At 53.4% G+C, this 23,398-nt stretch overlaps 3 non-coding genes across 3 annotated transcripts; 1 reads left to right on the top strand and 2 right to left on the bottom strand.

Moving 5' to 3' along the window:
• The first annotated feature begins 1,971 nt into the window (after nucleotides 1-1,971).
• On the top strand, nucleotides 1,972-2,045 carry TRNAT-UGU. Its single transcript has one exon. It is a non-coding gene; the product is annotated as a tRNA-Thr (tRNA).
• A 9,497-nt stretch (nucleotides 2,046-11,542) lies between these two features.
• TRNAK-UUU lies at nucleotides 11,543-11,615 on the bottom strand. The gene has a single exon. It is a non-coding gene; the product is annotated as a tRNA-Lys (tRNA).
• Nucleotides 11,616-16,389: 4,774 nt separating this feature from the next.
• Nucleotides 16,390-16,461, bottom strand: TRNAC-GCA. The gene has a single exon. It is a non-coding gene; the product is annotated as a tRNA-Cys (tRNA).
• Nucleotides 16,462-23,398: the final 6,937 nt, after the last annotated feature.

The following is a 23,398-nucleotide window of genomic DNA, read 5'->3' as shown; positions in this document are numbered from 1 at the left end:
CCTCCCCCAACTGGATAAGAGGGCACAGTGTGAAATGTTTGGGGACCACTGTTTTAGGATGACGTTCTCAATCACTTCTATGAAGTCCAATGAAAGCTATTCCTCACCCACCTACCCCTCCATCAGGACCGACTAGGTATGTTCTGCTGCCCTTCACTCATGCAGGAAGGATAATAACATTTCATTCCACTCAATCCTAAAGTGATTTGTAACCTGCCACCAGCCAAAACTGGTCATTTTGGGAAAGTGGCCCCATCATGCTGCATAGCTAGGCAGAGTAGGTGTGTCTGTGCAAACACGGTCTGTTCCTGAAGTCTTTCCCCCAGCTCCTCACTAGATGTGAAGGGGGAGCTCATTCAGCCTCTGCTTCCGCTTAGTATTTAAAAACTCCTTATTGTCCCTATCTCTGCTGACATCAGATTTCTCCTCCTGTCTTTTCCTTGATAGTTCTGATGAGGTGGCTGAGTGGTTAAGGTGATGGACTGCTAGTCCATTGTGCTCTGCATGCATGGGTACAAATCGCATCCTCATCAGATGCATTTAGTCATTACTCCTCCTTTGTAGACAACCATGTCCCCGTTTGGTATGATGTTGCTTCTTGCAAACAAAAACCTTCTCAGAAACTCAGAACTCTCTTGCTTTAAATAAAATGTCTAAATCCCAGATTTCTTAAAAAAAGAAAAATTCTCTAGTCCTGTATTTCTTAATTTATATCTCAAAAGGAAACATCCTCGTCATCTCCTCCAATCACCCTGGGACCTGCCCAAATTATTAAAATACCCTCAACCCGAGCAAGGCCAGAGCAGTGAACCAGAGCTAGTGTCTAGGCCAAGCTGTTCTGAAGGAGGCAACTCAAACATTTTCTCCTGCTTCCCTTGGCAAGGTCTGACTGGGGAAAAAATTCCCAAACTGAAAAACCAGTACTAATCTGTTTGGGGACTTTGGTTTGAAAGTATTATTGTTATTATTCTCTTCTGAATCAGTTCAGTTGAGTCTTTGTCCTCCAGGTGTGTTTCCAGCTAAAACCACATTGAGGGTACTGGACCACTGACCTATCAGCTCTTAACACCCAAACTTTCAGTAACTCTTTATCAGTGACTGCGAGTGTAATTTAAACCATAGGTTCATCTAGCTCTGAATCTTGTCTTCTGACAGTAGCCAATACCAGGTGCTCCAAAAGCCAGTCTTTAAGGTACCACCGGGAGTTGAACCCAGGATCTCTTGTTTACAAAACAGGTGCTTTAACCAGCCAAGCCATGGTAACTACTGTTGCTTAAAGCAGCGTGTTTGCTCACACCTGACTCTCTGCCAATCCCCACTGGGCCCTTACAAGTGTTGCTCGTGTTTGGCTTCTGTAAAGCAGAGGAGCAGGTGAAGTTTTGCTCCCAAGGTGTGTGTGCGATTCTTTGGACAGGTCTACACTATGAAATTAGGTTGGTGTAATTACATTACTTAGGCTGGCAATGCAGTTCTATCAACCTAATCCCGGTGTAGATAGCAGCTCAGCTGTCAGAACTTTCTGGAGCTATGAAAGGAGAGAGGTCCGGCCTCTGTAGCAGGAATGCAGGGCAGGCGAGTTCATGGTGGGATACTGGTGGAGACCAGTTATGGTGATATAATGACCAGCAGCATTTACACTGACAATTTGGCACAAAGCTCTAGGCCTCTTGTCGAGGTGGTTTTATTTTGTCGCCAGACGTGGCATTGCAGTGTGTGCACCAGCCAAAAGCTGCTGACCGAGGAGCGTAGTGTGTTTTTCACACAGCTGAGCAATATAATGATGCTGAAATAACTTTGTAGTGCAGACCTGGCCAAAGAGTCACACACACACACACACACACACAGAGCTTGCAAGGAAAACCTCACCTGCTCCTCTGCTTTGCAGAATCCAACACAAGCAAAGCTTTTCAGGCCCCAGTGGGGATGGCAGGGAGTCAGGTGTGGGCAGAGAGTGTCCCTGAGCCACAAGCAGGCACCATGGCTTAGCTGGCTAAAACACCTGTCTTGTAAACAGGAGATCCTGGGTTCAACTCCCAGTGGTGCCTTCTTGACTAACTCTTGGGGCACCTGGTATTGGCAGCTGTCAGAGAACTAAATGGGCCTTCGGTCCAGCCCAATATGGTTGTTTCAATTACACTCACAGGCACTGATAATGGAATTACTGAGAGTTAAGAGCTGATAGGTCAGTGGTCCAGCCTGTCACAGATGACCCCCTCCCTCTGGGACAGGGGCAGGTCTGGGCTCTCACACCAAATGGCTCATTGTGGCTGCCAGAACCTGTGGGCAGCTCATTTATTTTGCACTGAGGTTGAGTCCTGCTTCATGCACCATGTGTGAGAATGAAAATCCTAAACCGCCCTTTGAAATAACAGATGCAGCAGGACGTGTTATTGTCCCTGCCCCAAAGCAGACAGACCAATGGAGAAATGCTGTCAAGTCCAGGGTAATACTCCCCTGCCAGTTTATCTTTTTTGCTTGCTAAACTCCCTTCCAACCTTGAGGGCTCCCAGAGCCCAATATTGAGCTTGAGCTGAGATGTCTACGGTGCAAATTTACCACCCCATGGCCCTAGCCTGGGAGCCTGCACTGGCACAGGAAAGCCATGAGTGTTTCATTACAGTATGGACATAGCCCCAACCCACTCAGCTTTGGAACCCATGTCCCCTGCCTAGCAAGTGCTATTGAACTGAGGATGAGTCCCTCAATCGGGGTCTGCCAAGCACAGTTGTGCTGCCCTTGGTTCACACAACAAGGATAACAACCCTTTATTTCTCCTGCCCCTATAACATGGAGACTGGGAATCCAACACCAGCCAAAAGTGATCATTTCGGCAAGCAACCCAACCTATTTCCAACATACTGTAAAATCCACATGCAGACTCATACACGAAACCTTGCAAGAAAATCTTCCTGAGGGGGCCTGAAGCACCTGCTGCTGGAGGGAAGGAGGGAGCTGTGGGTTGGGATTGAGGAGCAGCGTGAGGAGGGGGGGGCCTGTGGATTGGGATTGAGGGGCACCGGGAATAGGAGGGGGCTGTGGGTTGGGACAGAGGAGAAGGGTGAAGAGGAGCAGGCTCTGGTTGGGAGTGAGGAGCAGTGAGCATAGGAGGGACTGAGGGTTGGGTCTGAGGGGCACTGGGAAAAGAGGGGACATGGATTTAGGCTGAAGAGCATATTCATTTGGGGATCCAGCAGGACAGGGGAAGGCAGCAGGTGATTGTAATTCCTTAGGGATATTCTGTGTCTTTGTCTGTGTGTGTCTGTGCAGGGAAAGAACATGCTCTATGCCCAGAGGCCTTTATTCCTCCAGGCTGCAAGGACAGAGGGGCTGTCAGGAAGTTGCCCCTTCAAACCCACACACAAAAAGGCCCTTCTGAGGAAAGGGAAAATCCTGAAGAGAAAAAGTAACATCAAAGAGGACATGGGAAAGACAGTGTAAGATCTTGGTGAGTAGTTTATCACCTGACCAGGGACTTGAACCCTGGACCTTCAGATTAAAAGTCTGATGCTCTACCAACTGAAAGCAGCAAAGAGTCCTGTGGCACCTTATAAACTAACAGAGGTTTTGAAGTATGAGCTTTCATGGGTGAATCCCCACTTCAGCTAGCCAGGCTCATGAAGAAAAAGAGCAAGTTGGTGCAGAGGAGAAACTAGTAAAGAAAACAAGAGCGGGAAACAATATGGGAAACCTGCTGCTCTCTCTGGCCCGGTCAACACTGTGAGTTTATATCGAATTTAGCAGCGTTAAAGGGCATTAACCCTGCACCCGTCCACACAACGAAGCCCTTTATATCGATATAAAGGGCTCTTAATACCAATATCTGTACTCCTCCCCGACGAGGGGAGTAGCGCTGAAATCGGTATTGCCATGTCGGATTAGGGTTAGTGTGGCCGCAATTCGATGGTATTGGCCTCCAGGCGCCATCCCACAGTGCACCATTGTGACTGCTCTGGACAGCAATCTGAACTCGGATGCACTGTAAAATCGGAATAATCCCGTAGTGTAGACATACCCTGTGATTAACAACATTGGTGGCTAATTGAAAGGCTGATGGTTGAAACCCAAGTGAAGATGGAGGTGGTTTTTTTTCGTCATGAGGGTTTTTTTTAGTGATGAGAATCCAGTACATTTTAACAGGCAGAAAAATCTCTTCAACGCTGGTCTAACCTCATTAGGCAAGCATAAGTGACACTTTTGCCAGATGCATTGGTGGTATAGTGGTGAGCAGAGCTACCTTCCAAGCTAGTTGACCTGGGTTCAATTCCCAGCTAATGCAATGATGTGATGTTTTCTCTGCTGGGAAGTGATTTAATTTCAGTCACATTGTATCAGTTTATCAATGGAATGAGAGAATCCATGTGCTGCAGGTCATTCAACACACACTGGAGGAAGAAAGGGGCAGGACTATACAATGAGCTGTTGGAGTTATCCTGATATTACAATGTTTGGTTTATTTTTTAAAAAAACTTCCTTTACTTCCATCTCCATTTTAGACTCAGAGGCTTTAAGGTTAGAAGGGACCAGTGTGATCATCTAGTCCGACCTGCTGCACCTTGCAGGCCAAAAGACCCCACCCACCCACTCCTGTAATAGACCTGGGAGGGGAGGCAGCTCTGTGCACTGCCCCTACCCCAGGCAGCACATGGAGGCCCTCTGCTCCCCTCCCCCCATGGGTGTGCAGAGATGTGCCAGCAGCACTAAGGTGGCTCCCTGCCCACTCTGCCTCCGTCCGTCCGTGCCGCTCTCAGAAATGGCCGGCATGTCCCAGCATCCCCTGGGGTGGGCGGAGTGTCTCCATTCACTGCCCCTGCCCTGAGTACCAACTCCGCAGCTCCCATTGGCCAGGAACTGCAGCCAATGGGAGCTCTGGGGGCAGCGCCTGCAGGCAGCGGCGCACGGAGACTCCCTGGCCCCGCCCACCTAGGAGCTGCTGACGCAGGGTTGTGTGTACCGGTCACTTTGGGAGCTGCAGTGCCCGGGGTAAATGCCACCCCTCCTGCACCCCAACCCCCTCCCCCAGTGCAGATCCCGCACCCTGCACCCAAATTTCCTCCCAGAGCTTTGCTTGTCTTCCTTTCACCCAGAACTGTCCTTCTCCTGGGCTGCAAGTAGCCACCCCTGGGAAGCCAAGAGGCAGGCACAGGATTCTACCTCCCAGCAGCCAACCGCACCTCCCCAGGCTTTGCAGAACAAATGGTGGCGCTCTACTAACCCCACTTAGCCGCACTAAGGCGCTTAGCTTCTGCCCTGCCTTCCTCAGCTCGACTTTCCTCTTTTGCCCCATTCCTGCCTCACTCCCTCCTTTGGCAAGTCACACAGAGGAGGCAGCAGGAAGAGCCGGCCACCATAGGCCAACCTCCAAGGGCAGAGGAGACCAAGCCACAAGGCTTCAAAAGGTGACTGGCCAAGGTCCTCTAGCTTTCCCCTGCTGATGCTAAGGCTTTTTCTCAGCTCATTTCACCACCCTCTGTCCTGCAGGGGTTGAGTTTATCGCAGGTGTTACCCAAAATTGGGCCAACTAGTAAGTGTAAGGAGAACAAATGACCCACCAGAGTTTGGCAGAAAGCAGCACATTTGTTATACTGACAGCTAAGCTCAAAATAAGCGGGGGCAGGGTGTGTCACACTCGCACTCGCATACTCACACTCCCAGGACGGGCACGGCACTGGAGATGTTAGGATTCTGCAAGGTAAGTGTCCCACAGCACAGCTATGGACGGTGCGATGAAGGTAAGTCTTCCTGAGGCACAGTGAAATGCAACGCTGTGAACCACTGGCCAGGCGGTCCGGGCGAAGGGCATTCACTGGAGGTTCAAGCTTGTGAGTGCTCTCCTGAGCACAGGGTCCCTTCCCCTTTTAAGGGCCTGCACCTCATGGCCTGCGACCAGAGATGACTTGGTTGCATCTGGTTGGTCACACTCCACCTTGGGCAGTGTCCATGCTCTGGGTGTGTGAGTGCTGCCTAATTAGAGTCCCAGACACCTTGTCTACCTGGAAGCTCTTCTGCTCTTCAACCAGCCCATTCATCCCACAAGCGTTCCAAGGGGAACGGGAGGGAAAAGCCACTTCACAGGCATTCAGAGAGGGAGCGGAGACAAAAGTGGGCGCAGGGGAAGTATAACAGACCTTTTGAGCAAGGAAATCACTGCTGCTCCTACAACAGCAGGGACAGGCCAGTAGGAGCTAGGAAAGTTAAACCATCATGTTTTTGCTTGGTTTCAAACTAGGGACCTTTTGCATGTTACGCAAACATGATAACCACTACACTACAGAAACTCTGTTGTGGGGCTCTGCCCCTCCCTTCATAAGAACATAAGAATGGCCATACTGGGTCAGACCAAAGGTCCATCCAACCCCGCATCCTATCTGCCAACAGTGGCCAATGCCAGGTGCCCCAGAGGGACCGAACCTAACAGGTAATGACCAAATGATCTCTCTCCTGCCATCCATCTCCACCCTCTGACAAACAGAGGCTAGGGACATCATTCCTTACCCAGCCTGGCTAATAGCCATTCATGGACTTAACCTCCATTAATTTATCTGCAAAAAGAACAGGAGTACTTGTGGCACCTTAGAGACTAACAAATTTATTTGAGCATAAGCTTTCGTGGGCTAAAACCCACTTCATCGGATGCATGCAGTGGAAAATACAGCAGGAAGATACATATATATATATATATATATATACACAGAGAACACAAAAAAATGGGTGTTGCCATACACACTATAATGAGAGTGGGCAGTTAAGGTGAGCTATTATCAGCAGGAGAAAAAAACCTTTTGTAGTGATAATCGGGACGGCCATTTCCAACAGTTGACAGGAAGGTGTGAGTAACAGTAGGGGGACAAATAAACACGGAGAAATAGTTTGACTTTGTGTAATGACCCATCCACTCCCAGTCTTTATTCAGGCCTAATTTAATGGTGTCCAGTTTGCAAATTAATTCCAATTCAGCATCTCTCGTGGGAGTCTGTTATTGAAGGTTTTTTGTTGTAATATTGCGAATTTAGGTCTGTTATCAAGTGACCAGGGAGATTGAAGTGTTCTCCAACTGGTTTTTGAATGTTATAATTCTTGATGTCTGATTTGTGTCCATTTATTCTTTTATGTAGAGACTGTCTGGTTTGGCCAATGTACATGGCAGAGGGGCATTGCTGGCACATGATGGAATATATCACATTGGTAGATGTGCAGATGAACGAGCCTCTGATAGTGTGGCTGATGTGATTAGGTCCTATGATGGTGTCCCCTGAATAGATATGTGGACAGAGTTGGCAACGGGCTTTGTTGCAAGGATAGGTTCCTGGGTTCGTGTTTTTGTTGTGTGGTTGCTGGTAAGTATTTGCTTCAGGTTGGGGGATGTCTGTAAGCAAGGACTGGCCTGTCTCCCAAGATCTGGGAGAGTGAGGGATTGTCCATCAGGATAGATAGTAGATCCTTGATGATGCGATGACGAGGTATTAGTTGGGTGCTGAAGGTGACGGCTAGTGGGGTTCTGTTACTTTCTTTGTTGGGCCTGTCCTGTAGTAGGTGACTTCTGGGTACTCTTCTGGCTCTGTCAATCTGTTTCTTCACTTCAGCAGGTGGGTATTGTAGTTAAGAACACTTGATAGAGATCTTGTAGGTGTTTGTCTCTGTTTGAGGGGTTGGAGTAAATGCGGTTGTATCTTAGAGCTTGGCTGTAGACAATGGATCGTGTGGAGTGGTCTGGATGGAAGCTGGAGGCATGTAGGTAAGTATAGCGGTCAGTAGGTTTCCAGTATATGGTAGTGTTTATGTGACCATCGCTTACTAGCACTGTAGTGTCCAGGAAGTGGATCTCTGGTGTGGACTGGTCCAGGCTGAGGTTGATGGTGGGATGGAAATTGTTGAAATCATGGTGGAATTCCTCAAGGGCTTCTTTTCCATGGGTCCAGATGATGAAGATGTCATCAGTGTAGGGCAAGTAGAGTAGGGGCGTTAGGGGACGAGAGCTGAGGAAGCGTTGTTCTAAGTCAGCCATAAAAACGTTGGCATACTGTGGGGCCATGTGAGTACCCATAGCAGTGCCGCTGACTTGAAAGTATACATTGTCCCCAAATGTGAAATAGTTGTGGGTGAGGACAAAGTCACAAAGTTCAGCCACCAAGTTTGCCGTGACATTATTGGGGATACTGTTCCTGATGGCTTGTAGTCCATCTTTGTGTGGAATGTTGGTGTAGAGGGCTTCTCCCTCCATAGGGGCCAGGATGGTGTTTTCTGGAAGATCACCAATGGATTGTAGTTTCCTCAGGAAGTCAGTGGTGTCTCAAAGATAGCTGGGAGTGCTGGTAGAGTAGGGCCTGAGGAGGGAGTCTACATAGCCAAACAATCCTGCTGTCAGGGTGCCAATGCCTGAGATGATGGGGCATCCAGGATTTCCAGGTTTATGGATTTTGGGTAGCAGATAGAATAACCCTGGTCGAGGTTCTAGGGTGTGTCTGTGCAGATTTGTTCCTGTGCTTTTTCAGGGAGTTTCTTGAGCAGATGGTGTCATTTCTTTTGGTAACTCTCAGTGGGATCAGAGGGTAATGGCTTGTAGAATGTGGTGTTTGAGAGGTGCCTAGGAACCTCTCGCTCATATTCCGACCTATTCATGATGACGACAGCACCTCCTTTGTCAGCCTTTTTATTATGATGTCAGAGCTGTTTCTCAAATACATTTGTTAGTCTGTTAGGTGCCACAAGTACTCCTCATTCTTTTGCTGATAAAGACTAACATGGCTTCCATTCTGAAACTTACTAATTTATCTAGTTCTCTTTTAAACCCCCTTATAGCACCAGCCTTCACAACCCCATCAGGCAAGGAGTTCCACATGTTGACTGTGTCTGTGTGAAGAAGAATTTCCTTGTATTTGTTTTAAACCTGCTGCCTACTAATTTCATTTGGTGGCCCCTAGATCTTATATTATGGGATCAAGTAAATAACTTTTCCTTATTCACTTTCTCCACACCACTCATGATTTTATAGACCTCTATCATATCCTCTTAGTCTTCTCTTTGCCAAGCTGAAAAGGTCTAGTCTCATTAATCTCTCCTCATATGGGACCCGTTCCAAACCCCTAACCATTTTAGTTGTCCTTCTCTGAACCTTTTCTAGTGCCAGTATATCTTTTTTGAAATGAGGAGACCACATCTATATGCAGTATTCAAGATGTGGGTCTACCATGGATTTATATAAAGGCAGTAAGATATTCTCTATCTTATTCTCCTTTTTTAATGATTCCTAAAATCCTGTTTGCCTTTTTGACTGGCACTGCACACTGTGTGGTCGTCTTCAGAGAACTATCCATGATGACTCCAAGATCTCTTTCCTGATTAGTTGTAGCTAAATTAGCCCCCATCATATTGTATGTATAGTTGGGGTTATTTTTTCCAATGTGCATTACTTGACATTTATCCACATTGAATTTCATTTGCCATTTTGTTGCCCAATCACTTAGTTTTGTGAGATCTCTTTGAAGTTCTTCACAGTCTGCTTTGGTCTTAACTATCTTTAGTAGTTTAGTATCATCTGCAAACTTTGCCACCTCACTGTTTACCCCTTTCTCCAGATCATTTATGAATAAGTTGAATAGGATTGGTCCTAGGACTGACCATTGGGGAACACCACTAGTTACCCCTCTCCATTCTGAACACACAGATGGGCCAACCTGGAGAAAGTGGTGGCAGTCCCTCGATAGATCAGCTGGTAGAGCAAAGGACTGGAGCCGGCACTCAGGAAGTCATCCTTATGTCACCCTTCTGACTCCAGCTTGAGGCAGAGCTTCTTTTTCTTCCCCTTGCTGAGAAAGAGCAAGAGAAGAAAGGTCAGGTGGGCCAGCTCGGTGCACAAGTCCATGCTGTCTTTTCTTGCTTGGGAGCCCAAAATGAGGAACTCATGGTGGGTAAAGGCACTGCTGTGCTTCCAGAAAACATCCCACCACAGCACACAAAGGGACCAAAAGAGCATGCCAAAGCCTGGGATTGAACTAGGGAACCTCTAGCTCTCCAGTGCTGAGCTACTTCAGCATGTAAATGGCACTTTTTTGGTCTGCTGTTTCTCTGTCTGGGATGTTTTTGTCAGCCCTGGCACACAAAAAGGGCATCACTGCGAGTGCCCACGAAGGTGAGATGAATTTTTGCCTGCTTTGCTCAGCTTGACTTGCTTCCTCACCCCATTCCTGCCTTAGATCCTGGGTCACCTGGTGGCTGAAGATGGTCCATTGTCTCAAGCGGTGCCAGAGCCTGACACAGTGCCCCGGGCAGCCTTTGCTGTGCATATGCCGGCCGTGCAGATTTGAAAATACTTTAAAGCTCCTGTCAGTAAGTTCTGGGGACAGTTGCTCACCTTCAGAGGAAGCTCCCTAAAATTGGCCTGTCTCACCCAGTGGTACATTGACCTCTGTTCAGACTGAGCCAAAGGGGAGGGGGCGGGGCTCGCTGCTGTGGCTGCTGCTGCTGTGAGAGCGGCCGCTGTTGCGGATGAAGCCATCCTGCAAGCACTTTCCACCTAGCCACCCACTGAAAATCCTGTAGGATGTAAGGTGGGAATAGAAGAACACCGGGAGAGGAGGGGCTTCCTAATCTCCTCCCCCTTCTGCCACCATCAGCCATCCCATACCCGGTGCCGCACCCAGTGGGGTAAAAAGAAAATGTGGCCATATCGGAAGAGTCAGTTGCGTTCTTTGCGGTTGCCCCGCCAGTCCCCTCGGGCCTGACCTGCCCTCCAGCTCAGCCACTCACTGAAAATTGAAACACAAAACAGTAGAGCCGTAAAAGGCTTCAAGGCCCACCAGGCCCAACCCCCCTTCTCATACGGCAGAAAAGCCACATTTCACCTAACAAGGTAGGGACGTCCTATTGCCCCACAAGAAGTGGAAGGCCATCGTGTTTGGTCTCAGCAGCACTCGTGGAGCAGGGGGAAACACCTGGCTGAGGAAATTCCCCACAGATGGGTCTTGAGCATCACAACCTTGTAGGTAATGACAAGGTCCACTTACGGCACCGGCTGAGCCACTCCTCACAGGCCAGCAACCATTTCTCCCAGTTCGCGTTCCTCACCTCGTCCCCAACCGAATGCTAGAAGGCCCAGCCATCAACCTGCCCACTCTTGCAGCCCTCCTCTTCCACCCTGACTGATGGGGGGAGTATTGAGCCTCCCTCCCTTAGGCCCTTCAGCATCCCTGGGGAACACCAACGCCACCCAAGTGACTTTGGGCCAGTAGGTCAACCAATAGGGCTGCCTGCTAGGCCAGGCTGCAGCCCAGCTTCAGGACTCAGAGGAAATGGAGCTCGCATCCCTCCCTACAGGACTCCAGGCACGGCCAGGCTTCTGGATCAAACATCCCCTCTTGTGCTCAAGTCACAACAGCTAGCGGGCAAAAGACAGGCTTTCATGTCCTTTGAGAAAGCAAGATAGAGTCCCAGGCAGTACATGGCCCTTCCTAGTGAAAAGCCAAGTCCTGGGGGGGGGGGAGAAGTAATGTCAGATAACATCCTGGAGAGATGCCTTCTTTTGTTTTGAGGGGAACAGCTCCTTTTTCACCTGACCAGGGACTTGAACCCTGGACCCTCAGATTAAAAGTCTGATGCTCTACCAACTGAGCTAGCCAGGCTCACACATAAAGGAAACAAATTTCATGCAGAAGAGAAACTAGTCATGTAAACGAAGGCCAGAAACAATACAGAAAACCTGCTACTGTCGCTCTCTTAGCAGTCCTAGCCCCAGCCTGCTCCTCCATCCGGCGCCCTGAGGCATTATTCTTTTTTTCATTAACTATCAAATATAGGAGAAAACACAGTTATACAAAGCAAAACGAAATCACAAACAGAAATGTCATTGGAAATACAAAAATAAAAAAGGAAAATGCAATCCCCATCACTTTATTGTTTCTGGGCCATTCCTGCATTGAGAGCACCCGCTAAGGGCCCTGCGTGCTTACAAGAAACCTGGAGGAACTCATACCACAGCCTGAACATGAAACTCAACTGCTCCTAGGTGCTGCAGTAAAACCCTTTCCCTGCTGTGACATTGCACTCCATAGGATTTTATGAAAATATGCTAATGAGTGTGAATATAATGTAACTGGACTATGCTTCATGCAAAAGGTCTCTTGTAAGGTATCATTACAAAGTTTATAATCTACTGTGTGTGTTCATCCTATTTGTATGACTCGATCATTCCTGTATCTGAAACTAGAAATATGGACTATAACTCTGAGGTCCTGTTGTAATGATGCAAAGTGTGGGCCATTAATAGTGGTTTGGACTCTTGATGGCTCCCATTAACCAGGACAATAGACTGGAGATGGCTCCGTCCTGCACCATCCGTGAGTCAGGCCAGGAAGAATGAAGGCTTGGGGGGGGGGGGGTCTCACAGGACATGTGACCATGTCACCTGGTACAGGAATCCATCTTAAACCTGGGGCTTTTCCCCAGGAGAGAGACAACAGATTCCTGCCTTGTACCAAAGCTGTATAAGGGGGTGGAACAGAAGAAAGGTGGCTGCAGTCATGAGACATCCCCTAGCTACCACCTGAGCTGGAACACGGACTATACCAGGTGAAAAGATTGGGCCCAGACTCCTGCCACCACTGCCAGCAGCACCAGGGGACTAAGGCACTTTCCTGCCCGCCCTCACTCCATGTGGCACACCACTCCCAGAAACGGCTGGCACATCCCTGCAGCCCCTGGCGTGGGGTGGGGTCTCTACGCGCTGCTCCCTCCCTGAGTGCCAACTCTGTCAACTGTGGCAATGGGAGTTGAGGGGTTGGAGTCTGTGGGCAGCGGTGCGCAGAGACACCCGTGGCCCTCCCGCTTAGGGGCTGCTGCCAGAGGGGGATGGGGTGCAGGTTGCTTTTGGGAGATGCTTGAGGTAAATGTTGCACCCCTCACCATCTCCTGCACCCCCAACCCCCTGCCCCAACCCAGACCCCACACCTGCACCCAAACATTCTCCAGGACCCTGCCCATTGCACACCCTCCTGCACCCCAACCCCCTGACTGAGCTCAGACCCTGCACCCAAACTCTCTCCCAGAGCCCAGCCCCTCTCCCTCCCTCACCTAAACTCCCCCCACCCCAGAGCCTTAGGCAAGTGTGTGTGGGGTGTGGGGCAGGACTTAGTCCCATTCTGGGCACCACCAAAAATTATACAAACCTGCCTCCCGTGTCCAGTCCAACCTTCTGCTGATGCACCTCAGCCCACACCCCTGCAGGGTTTGAAGCTTCCATTGCTTAAATTCCAGGACACTGAGGGATTTCAACTCCCCTTTGCCCACAGGGAGCCTTCACCCCACTCCCAGCCAGGTTCTTGTCCATGGGATCACTGTAGGGGGCCTGGGTCCCGCTGGGTCTTTTCTCTCTCTGTGACAGGCCAGGGTGCAATAACTGGGGCATCTGAGCACCCAGGACCTTCTGTGGGGCTGCCATTCCCCTTCCCCTTCTGTGGTCTCATCTGTCATTGACTCCAGCCTTTTTTCTATCCATCGTCAGCACCATCCCAAGCAAGCTGCACTCGCCTCAAAAAGACAAAGAGCCCTGTGGCACCTTACAGAGTAACAGACATATTGGAGCATGAGCTTTCGCGGGTGAATCCCCACTTTGTCAGATGAATGTCGTGGAAATTTCTAGGGGCAGGTATAAATATGCAGGCAAGAATCAGTCTAGAGATAACAACGTTAGTTCAAAGAAAGAACAGGAGTATTTGTGGCACCTTTAGAGACTTACACATTTATTTGAGCATTAGTTCAATCAGGGAGGGTGAGGGGTGAGGGGTGAGGATGAGGTATGAACACCAAGGGAGGAGAAACTACTTTTGTAGTTGGCTAGCCAGTCACAGAATTCCCACTGCATTCATCTGACGAAGTGGGGAGTCACCCAGTGATGAGCTGCCAAAATGTTAACAACCGGTTCCCTCCTCCTGCCAAAATGTTAACAACCGGTTCCCTCCTCCTGCCAAAATGTTAACAACCGGTTCCCTCCTCCTGCCAAAATGTTAACAACCGGTTCCCTCCCTCCCCCCCCGGGAGGGGGGTCGTGCCCCATCCAACCCCTCATGTTCCTTGACAGCCCCCCCGACCTATGCCCTATCCAACCCCCTTCACTGTCCGCCCCCCGCCACCCCATCCAACCCCTTCTCTCATTCCTGATGGCACCCAGGACCCCTACCCCATCCAATCACCCCTTCTCTCTGTCCCCTGACTGTCCCTGGAATCCCTACCCCTGACTGCCCCCCCACTGCCCCATCCAACCCCTGCTCCTTCCTGACTGCCCCTGGGGACCCTTGCCACCATTCAATCCCCCTGTTCCCGGCCCTTTGACCGCTCTGACACTAATCACCCCCCGCAACTCCCCTGCCCTCTTCCCACACCGGCTCCCTGCTACCTTACCATGCTGCCTGGAGCTGGGGGCCCAGCTGGCCTGGGGCTGGGATCGGAGCCACCCAGCCAACGTCGGGGCCGGACTCCGGGCCAGCAACCCCGCCGCCGAGGGAGCGGACCCCGGGCCAGCAACCCCGCCGCCCGGGGAGCGGACCCGGCCAGCAACCCCGCCGCCCGGGAGCGGACCCCGAGCCAGCAACCCCCCCGCTGGGCCTGCCCGGCCCGGCCGCCGGGGACCCACCGGACCCGGGGCCAGAAACTGCGCCGCCCGGCCCGGCCCGGCCGCCGGGGACCGACCAGACCCCGGGCCAGCAACCCCACCGCTGGGCCCGACGCCGGGACCGGACCTCGGGCCAGCAACCCCGCCGCCCGGGAGCAGACCCTGGGCCAGCAACCCCGCGCCCGGACCCGGCCCGGCCGCCGGGACCGACCGGACCCTGGGCCAGAAACTGCGCCGCCCGCCCGGCCGCAGGGGGACCGACCGGACCCGGGCCAGCAACCCCGCCGCCGGGCCCGGACACTGGGGACCGGACCCGGGCCAGGAACCCCGCCGCCCGGCCCCGGGGCCGAACAGGAGCCACACCGCTGCCCTGCCCAGCGAGGTCGCAGCTGGACCTGGGGGGCCAGGAGCCATGCTGCACCGCCCGGCCCCAGGGACCAAGGTCCGGCCCCGACCTCGCTGGGCAGCGCGGCGCCTGGAACCCTCCACCCGCTGGCGCCCCCGCCCCCGCTGAAACTTACCTGCTGGAAGCCTCTGCTTTCTTCTCAGCCCTCCCAGGCTTCCCGCGCAAACAGCTGATTGGCGGGAAGCTGGGGAGGGAAGGAGAAGCCGGAGGAGCTTCAGAAGAGGAGGCGGAGTGAGGTGAGCTGGGGCGGGGGAAGGGTAGGGAGCTACTAGAGCTTTAGTTAAATTTAAAAGCCCTTTTGGAACTAGTTGTTCCTCCAGGTTCTAAAGGGGGCTTCTAAATTTAACAACCGGTTCGCGCGATCCAGTGCGAACTGGCTGCAGCTCACCCCTGGATTCACCCAAGAAAGCTTATGCTCCTGTACGTCTGTTAGTCTATAAGGTGCCACAGGACTTTGTCGCTTTTTACAGATCCAGACTAACACAGCTACCCCTGTGATACTCAAAAAGACAGTGTCCCCTGTTGGGTGTACATCACTGATTTCTCTCCTCCCTGAGCACTGACTGCCCCTCTGTTTCCTGGCCTCTCAGTCTGAGCAGATGGGACCTTTCCCTCCAGTGCTGGAGGATTTGCCCTTCTCATCTACCCTTGTCCCAAGCAGCACAGCAGGTGGGAATCTTAAATGTACTGAGGTGACTTAGGCGCAGAACCCCCCCAACCTTGCATGCACTTGGCACTTGGTCCTCACTCAGCAGGATTAAAACTCCTGCAGGGCCACATTCCAGATGGGCATGAGCAAAGCAGCAGAGCGAAAAAAAGAGATAGAACCCAGGACTTCATACATGAAAATGAACTAGCAGCACATGACCTCTGAACAGCTGCCATTCGAATGCATCTGAAAGTTACAAGGAACAACAATCTGTGTTAATGGAAGGCTGCCATTTATTAGAGCCCCAGTTGATGCCGTGTGCACAAAGAGAGGATTGAATGTGTAACAGGGAGTTTGGTAAATCTTGGTTATTTTATTTTTGTAACAGGCTCCTGTTCACCCCCAGTAGAGTTTTCAGTCCCAATGGCAACTTACTTACCAAATGTAATACAGACTAGTCCATGCCTCCCAAGTGGATGTGGTTCTTGTTCTTCTGCACATTGTAGCCCATGGAGGCCAAGGACCTGCAAATGTGTCTTCATGTGCCTTTGTTTAGTTGATGAAAACAAACCTAGACACTTAGAGGATTGGAACTGATTTCAGCTGGGGGACATGTTTGGGAGGTTTTTATGCATTTGCACAGGAAAACATTGAGTGTGTCCATTCATTTCAGGGATCCCTATTTAGTGGAGCTCCTGAAAATAGAATTATTTTTACTGAAATAACAAGTTTGGAAGGGAGCACTTGGATTTGAACCAAGAACCACTTGATCTGCAGTCAAACACTCTACCACTGAGTTATACCCCCAGGACATTTGTGTTGGCAAGTCCGTGATCTTAAGGATTTTGAAGGACGGGCTCTGCCTCAGAGAGCTCCTTTTCTATTCCGAGACCACAAGGGTTTTAAAAATGGGGTTTGATTAAACTTTATATATACATGTAGACACCACAGCTTGCACACCCACCAGCATAGCTTCCCCCACTGACATAGCTACCACCTTTAGGGGAGGTGGGTTAACTGCACGGATGGGACAGCTCTCTCCCCTCCGCTTAGAGCAGCTTCATTATTTATGAATAGGTGGGAAATAACCTCCTGAATGGACAGGAACCAATGTAGCCTGCAGGGCCCCCAGGAGAATACAGGATTCTATAGTATTGCAACTTTTTTTTATGGAAGTGGCCCCTGAAATTGTTTTGCCCCAGGACCCCTGAATCCTGTGGGCGGCCCCTGCCCAGACCGCGGTGCTGTCCCCCCAGTCCACCCCCTTCCCTCGTTCTCCTCCCTCTGAGGCCCCATCTGTGCTCCGCCCTCACTCCCATTTGGCCACTTCCCACCCCTGCTCTTTGGCTGAGGCCTGCTGGTCGCTCGCTCCTCTCCTCCCCCAAGGCCTCCTCGCGCCTCTCCACCCCCTACCCCAAGGTCTGTCTGCTGCCCACCCCTCTCTGCTCCTCCCCTGAGACCCACCCTGCCCATCGCCCACCCCCTCTGCCCCTCCCCTGAGACCCACCCTGCCCATCGCCCACCCCTCTCTGCCCCTCCCCTGAGACCCACCCTGCCCATCACCCACACCTCTCTGCCTCCCCTGAGACCCACCCTGTCCACCTTTCTTTGGTCATCTGTTGTTATTCCTTGAAACATCAAGGATGGAATAAAAAGCTGAGTTTACTCCAGGGTGAGGAAAGAAAGGAGCCACCAACCCTCTGGCAAAGCTCAGTGCCCCAGAGAAACCCTGCCCCCTGCTATCGCAATCACTGATGTACTGGGGATATGAAGGGAAAGGGACTGTCTGAATGATCGAGGCAGGAAATGGACAACAAGCTACAGCAAAGTCATTAGCCACAAACACACTCTCCTCGTGCTCCAGCCGGAAGGGAAAGGAGCAGGAATTCTTGCAGTTCAGCCATGGACACACTTACACAAGGGCACAGCAGTGTGTGTGTTGTGGAAGCTGGTTTCAGGAAACAACTGGAATTGATCACTCAGTGAGAACAGAACTAGAGTGCAGTGAAAGCCACATATCCAGCAAGTAGTTGTGGCTGAGTGGTTAAGGTGATGGACTAGAAATTCATTGGCGTCTCCCTGTGCAGGTTCAAATCCTGCCGACTGTAGAGGAAGTTGTGGTTCTTCCGTTTCAATGGAGCTGGGTCTTGTCTCACTCTTAAGCTATGTCTGCATGAAAGAGTAATGTGGCTTTAACTAAAGTGTTTTAATTGAACAGCTGTTGCATGTCCAGCCTATGCCCCTGTGTCACCAGAGCACATCCATGCTAGCATCTCTTGGATTGCCACAGAGAGCAGTGCACTGTGGGTAGCTATCCCACTGTGCAGCTGGCTGCAGGGTGCTTTGGGAAGGGTTTGCAATGCCTCACAGGCTGGTACAGCATCACATGATGCAGATTTCTCTATCTCATTGATCCATGGGCACCCTACTAGATTGCCAGCTGCTTTCCAACTGCAGTGTGGGGTAGAGACATACGCGGAGAGTTCCATACCCATAGGGTGCTCGGGCACCAGCAATATGCAGAACCAGGGACCCAGCTCCAGCAATATGTGGAGCCAGGTGCCCCCCACGCCTCCCCCGAGTGTTCTGCGGCCCCGGGCTCTGCCCCCGCTCTGCTCGTCTTTCCCGGGCCCAGGAGCAGAGAATCACTGATTGTCTCTTCCCTGAGCAGCTCCATGTTGCCTCCCAGCAACTGATGCCGCATGGTGTTAGTGCCCCATGGCCGGGACAGACTGACTGAGCCTGCCCTGCCCCCTGAAACCCTTTTCCGGCAGGACCCTCAAGCAGCACAGAGGGGGGGGGGCCTCTGCCCACAGTCACCACTCCTGCCCCATCCCTCACCCCCAGTGAGGCCACAGTGACAGTGTGCTGCTGGGGGGCAGGAAAGGGGGCTCCTCCCCCAGAGCTTGCTGCTGCCTGCAGGGAAAGGGCTGGGGGGAGTCCTCTCTGGCCCTTCTCCCAGAGCAGCCGGCCTGCACCCCAAACTCATCCCCAGCTCTGCCCCACCCCAGAGCCCCCCCACCGCACCCTCAACCCTCTACCCTAGTCCTGAGCCCCTCCAGCCCCCCAAACACCTTATCCCCAGTCCCAGCCACAGCCCCCATCCCGCTGCACCCTGACCCTCTGCCTGAGCTGAGCCCCTCCAGCCCCCCAAACACCTTATCCCCAGTCCCAGCCAGAGCCCCCATCCAGCCGCACCCTGACCCACTGCCTGAGCCCTGAGCCCTCCAGCCCCCAAACGCCTTATCCCCAGTCCCAGCCAGAGCCCTCATCCCGCCGCACCCTGACCCTCTGCCTGAGCCCTGAGCCCTCCAGCCCCAACACCTTATCCCCAGTCCCAGCCAGAGCCCCCATCCCGCCGCACCCTGACCCTCTGCCTGAGCCCTGAGCCTCCAGCCCCCAAACACCTTATCCCCAGTCCCAGCCAGAGCCCCATCCCGCCGCACCCTGACCCTCTGCCTGAGCTGAGCCCCTCCAGCCCCCAAACACCTTACCCCAGTCCCAGCCAGAGCCCTCATCCCGCCGCACCCTGACCCTCTGCCTGAGCCCTGAGCCCTCCAGCCCCCAAACCCCTTATCCCCCGGCCCAGCCAGAGCCCCCCTCCTGCCGCACCCTGACCCTCTGCCTGAGCCCTGAGCCCTCCAGCCCCCAAACACCTTATCCACAGTCCCAGCCAGAGCCCCATCCCGCCGCACCCTGACCTCTCTGCCTGAGCTGAGCCTCCAGCCCCCAAACACCTTATCCACAGTCCCAGCCAGAGCCCTCATCCCGCCGCACCCTGACCCTCTGCCTGAGCTGAGCCCCTCCAGCCCCCCCAATACCGTATCCCCAGTCCCAGCCAGAGCCCCCATCCCGCCGCACCCTGACCCTCTGCCTGAGCTGAGCCCCTCCAGCCCCCCAAATACCTTATCCCCAGTCCCAGCCAGAGCCCTCATCCCCCACACTCCTACTCTCGCCCTGAGCCCCTCCCACACTCCAAACCCCCTCATCTGCAGCCACACCCCACAGCCTTCACCCCTGCACCCCATCCCTCTGCACCTCTCCCATCTCCAAACTCCCTCCCAGAGCCTGCATCCTGCATCCCAATCCCCTTCCCCAGCCTAGGGTCTGCACCTCAGACCTCCTCCCTCACCCAAACTCCCACCCAGAGCCTTGGGCAGGTGGGGGGGCGGAGTTTGGGCAGGGGCGGGTTCTGGGCACCACCAAAATTTCTACAAACTGCCACCCATGGGTAGAGAGCATGTGTGTGTGTGGGGGGGGGGGAGAGACAGTGTGTGTGTTGCGGAAGAGTGAGTGTGTCGCACACTGTCTCTAAGTTCTGACAGCTGCTGGAAGCGACCAGTCCTGAGGCAGGGGACAGCCCCGACATCAGCCCCCTTCTCTCACTGGCTCAGCTCAGCACAGCACTCTCTGTCACACACACACACACTGCTGTCTGCTTAGCTCTGTGTCCGGGGGGCAGGACCAGGGGGTTCAGAGCGCCATGGCCCCACCACTCTTTACTCGCTGTTAGGACAAGTGATGGGGAAGGGTGCAGTCTTGGGGAAGAGGCGTTCTCTGGGTGTGGCCTCGGGGTGAGAGGGGGTGTGACGGGGGGTCCTTAGGGAAGGGGTGTCATGGGAGTGCCACAGTTTGGACAATGGTGCCGCCACCCACTGTAAGGAAGCTTCTGCCGCCCCTGCTCTGTGTTGGCAGAGCGGGAGAGCAGCATCCATGGCTCCCAGGGCTCTGGCAGGGGCTTGGGAGGTGATTTAAAGGGCCCGGGGCTCTGTCCGAAGCAGGGAGCCCTGGGCCCTTTAAATCACCAGCCTGGGGAAGCTGGGCCGGGCTGGCACAGCGTACCGGCTCTTGCCGGTACCCCATACCGGAACATGCCGGCTTACTTTCATCTCCGGAAGGTCCTCACATGGATCAATAACTGGTTAGAAGACAAGAAACAAAGGATAGGAATAAATGATCAGTTTTCAGGATGGAAACAGGTAACTAGTGGTGTCTGTACTGGGACCAGGACTAGTCAACATATTCATAAATGATCTGCTAAACAGTGAGCTGACAAAATTTGCAGATGATCCAAAACTACCGGCTTGCTTCCTAGAACGAACGTTCCTTGAGTGGGGTGATCCACAGGGAGTAGCTCAAACCTCCACAGTGCCTGGCCAGGGGCAGGACATTGGCACAGCAAGGGAGGGGTGGGGCAGTGACATCACAAAGGCCTTTGGCAGGACCTCAGACCATTGGTCAAAGGCGGTGGAGAGGTGGTGACCTCACAGAGAGATGCTGACATCAGCCAGGCAGGACAGGGGCAAGGGGCCAGGGAAACCTCAGAGACCCCTGTGGCTTTGCTTCAGCAAGTCTCCTTCTCCAGGTCTCTCTTTGAGGACTGAGAGAGTATTCGGGTTCAGGTACCTGAGCGCCAGGAGTAACCTCTTTCGAGTTTTCTCCTTCCCTTTTAATGAGTTTACTAGAAAACAACCATCCCTGTTTAGAAGGTAAGAGCCTCCTCGAGGTTTGAAACCTGTTCAGTCTGATCCATCTGGTGATAGTTGAATTCTACGCATGGAAAACACGAGCTTAAGGAGGCCGAATTTTATTCTGCACTTGGGATTTTGTCCCTTAGAATCACTGGGGACATTAGGGTTTGTCCTTTTTGTTTAATCTTTTCCTTCATCCCTCCCTCCTTTCTCTTTGTCTCGTGCTTCGTTTGTCCTTTCACCTGTTCCCCTCCCAACACCAGAAGGGGTGTGTGGGTGTGGGTGTGTTTTGCAGGGGAGTGCTCGGCAGCTCCCACTGTGGGAGGTCCACCCAAAAATGTGGGGCTGAAATAGTGCTCGGGCAGTGATCCCCACCGGTGACCTGGGCCATCCTTTGGGCTCTCTGGTGAGAACCCTCAGCCTCCCGCCCTCAGTCTCTACCCTGATTGGCTGAGCAGGGGGTTATTGACAGGGAGGAGACTCAGGTCCTTGTTGTTCTCTTTAAGACCAAGGAAATAAGTGCTGTCACCCCGCACTAGGGTGATGTTCTGCACCCCCTGCTGCTGGCCAAGTTTCTCTTTTCCCTGGCAATAAGACAGACTCTTGTTTTCCCAGCCAGCCGATCGCCCGATGTCATCACCTTGCCTGCTGGCTGGGCAGGGTAACTCCTCAGGTCACCACCCCGTCTCCAGCCTGCTTTGGGCTTGGAGTGAGGAGAAGGGTGAGGATGACACTGAACATCCTCCATCCATCGCTCTGTCACCAGAGCAAGTGAGTGGCATTAGGGTTCCTCGGTGGCGTCCCCTGTCTGTCTGGGGCGAGGCAGAAAGAGGGGGAGAGAATCTCTCCCAATGGAGAGTGGATTTGCAAACAGCCCCAGGAGCCCCTCGCTCTCAGACCGGGGAGGGGCTTCTCCAGAGCCGTCTCCAGTGTGTTTGGCAAGGTCCCAGCAATGGGGCTCCCAGCCCTTCCCTGGTGGGAGACTGTTCCCCAGGCTGAGAGTCTCTGAGCTGGGCCAGACCCGGGAGCTGCTGAGCATGGAAATCAATGGGAACTGAGGGGCCCTGGCCTTGCTATGCCGAGGGACTTAGAAGTGGGGAATGGTTTCCCAGGAGAAGTCCGGACTCCTGGGTTCTCTTCCTTCTCTAGCCTGGGAGGGAGGTTGGGGGGGGGGGAGGTGTGAGTGTGTCCTGGGCTGGCAGGAGGGAGCTGCTTGTCCAAAGTGACCAATGGTCTTTGTGACTGACCCCAGTGCTCGAAAAGGACGAGACTCCCCGGTTCTTGCAGCCCCAGGGATGACGAGGGGGAGTGCTGAGGGGGAGCAGGTCATGCAATGAACTCCTGCCAGTGTGTGTAGCCTGCACTCTCTGCACCCCTGTGTTGGGAGGAGGAGCTGCTCTGGCTGGGGCAGGGATGGGGAGGGACCAAACAGGCTGGTTAGTGAGAGGCTGCCCTGACCCTGGACTCACGCCTGCTCCCCGCTCGGTTCCAGGATGGCCAGGCTCCTGAGGATGTTCAGGAAGAAGGCTCTGCCAGTGGCCCCAGAGCCTGAGGGGAGCAGCTGCCATCTTCCCCAGGAGCGGAGCGGCCCCTCCATCCCCGCTGGCGGGGAAGGAGCTCCCGGCCGGGCCAGGAGGTGGAAGTGCCCAGCCTTCTGGAAGAGGAAACCTGCTCCTGGCGCAGGTGCTGAGGTGGGAGAGGCACCGGCCTGGCCAAAATGGAGCTGGGCCAGGATGCGGCTGGGCAGGCAGGACCCAGCCCAGGAGCAGAACCAGGCAGGGTGGCTCCGGGGCTTGTTGTGTGGGCAGCAGCGGTCCCAGGAGCCCAGCCCCCATTTCCAGCAGGAGGCATCGCCCTGCCCGGTCAGTGGGACCTTCCAGCCTTCCCAGGGCAGGAGGTGGAGGATCCTCTCCCAGCCTCAGCAGCTCGGCCTGCTCCCCATGGGACAGCAGCAGCGCCTGGGACTCGGACAGCCGTGAGGCCGACGGACGCGTCGGCTTTGTTCCGGGTGAGGAGCCAGGCTGGGCTCAGGGAGGGTGAGGAGGGGCTGTGAAACCCCAGGCCCGCGAGCAGAGCTATGGGGGTGGGTCCCCAGCTCAGGGGTCTGGCCTGAGCCACTGAACCCCACTGACACTAGATGCTGCCACTTTAATCCTTGGTGCTCCATTGGGTGGGGGGTGGGAGGCACCTCCCAGGGAGTCCAGGACAGTGGGGGGGGGTCTCTTTGCAAAGCCACAGGGGTCTCTGAGGTTTCCCTGGCCCCTCGCCCCTGT

This window comes from Mauremys reevesii, unplaced genomic scaffold, assembly GCF_016161935.1.
Source record: "Mauremys reevesii isolate NIE-2019 unplaced genomic scaffold, ASM1616193v1 Contig4, whole genome shotgun sequence".
NCBI lineage: Eukaryota > Metazoa > Chordata > Testudines > Geoemydidae > Mauremys > Mauremys reevesii.
This window is presented reverse-complemented; position numbering and strand designations above follow the sequence as displayed.